Source organism: Oryzias melastigma, linkage group LG17, assembly GCF_002922805.2.
Source record: "Oryzias melastigma strain HK-1 linkage group LG17, ASM292280v2, whole genome shotgun sequence".
In the NCBI taxonomy this organism is placed as follows: Eukaryota; Metazoa; Chordata; class Actinopteri; order Beloniformes; family Adrianichthyidae; genus Oryzias; species Oryzias melastigma.
The window spans coordinates 2,718,071-2,719,783 of NC_050528.1; positions in this window are offsets into that span (position 1 = coordinate 2,718,071).

Genomic DNA, 1,713 nt, shown 5'->3' on the forward strand with positions numbered 1-1,713 from the left:
TCCTGTTGTTTGCTGAACATTTTCCAACTGTCTGACAAAAGGAGAATGAGAGGAGGTGTCAGGAAACCTCCTGCAGGAGCTGCAGGAGATGCAGGAGCTCTATAGGAGCTGCAGGAGCTCTATAGGAGATCCAGGAGCTGCAGGAGCTGCAGGAGCTCTATAGGAGATCCAGGAGATCCAGGAGCTGCAGGAGATCCAGGAGCTGCAGGAGCTCTATAGGAGGTGCAGGAACTGCAGGAGCTGCAGGAGCTCTATAGGAGCTGCAGGAGCTCTATAGGAGCTGCAGGAGCTCTATAGGAGATCCAGGAGCTGAAGGAGCTGCAGGAGATGCAGGAGCTCTATAGGAGGTGCAGGAGCTCTATAGGAGGTGCAGGAGATGCAGGAGCTCTATAGGAGGTGCAGGAGCTCTATAGGAGGTGCAGGAGCTGAAGGAGCTCTATAGGAGGTGCAGGAGCTCTATAGGAGGTGCAGGAGCTCTATAGGAGGTGCAGGAGCTGCAGGAGCTCCTTATGAAATCCCTCCCCAACAGATTACCTGTGACTGCACTGAGTTTCTCACAGTGGGCGTTGCCAACCTTAGCCGACCAACCAGAGTGGAGTTTTCTCAGATGTCCATTTCTGACCGGATCTCCAGGTCCAGCACCTCCAGACTGTGGTTCTGGCTGTTTGCTGACCCGTTTCATTCAGATCCGTCTTCATCTGAGCAGAGACGACCCTTTCTTCAGTTCTGACGACAGACCCGTTCCAACAGCTGGTTCTGGAAACACCAGATAGTGGACAGTTAGTGGGGGTTCTGGGGGGTTCTGGATCCTCAGTGACGGGAAAACCAGCAGCAGACTGAAGATTTTTAACGAGAACGTTTGAAGAGAGAAATGAGTCCAGAACTGTCGGCGGTTCTGTAGGTCCGCTGGTCCGGAACCAAAGTGGAAGAATGAATCTTTACTATTTGGTTCTGTATCCTCGGTTCTGATCCGTTCTGAGGACTTCACTGAGCATCTGTCAGAGCTAAACCGTCCTCCCGGGTCGGCCCTGCAGTGAGATGTTCACGGACCTCCTACTGCAGCTCCTGCAGCTCCTGATGCTCCTGCTGCTCCTGATGCTCCTGCAGCTCCTGCTGCTCCTGATGCTCCTGCAGCTCCTGATGCTCCTGCAGCTCCTGCAGCTCCTGCAGCTCCTGCAGCTCCTGATGCTCCTGCAGCTCCTGCAGCTCCTGGAGCTCCTGCAGCTCCTGCTCAGCGCAGAGATCAGGATTCGTGTGGGAGATGGAGGAGAAACGGCGGGCCGAAAAAAGCCCATGGCTTCAGGCGGACGCACGCCAACGTGTTGAAATCCCTGACATGTTTGCTGCAGGAGCCTCCTCAGCCCCCACGAGGAGGAGGAGGAGGAGGTGCAGCGAGGAGCTAAAAATGGGCCTGTTGCCTGGATCAACGAGCCGTCATGAAGAATGAGGATTAATGTTCGGATCCCAAGACCGGCTCGGTGCAGCGGCGCCGCCGGAGCAGCAGCTGCTGTTCTCTGATTTACAAACATCTGGAGGGTCCGCCTGTGTTTGGTTCTGGACGGGGTCTCAGGCCCAGTATTTACGTTACCAAATACCAGAGTCAGGTCAGAACTCTGAACCATGAAGTCATGAACCAAAGTTCACTTTGAAATCTGGATCCAGAACCTCTCTGTTTCTGTCAGAAGAAGACAGAACCTTCACCCCAATCAGAAC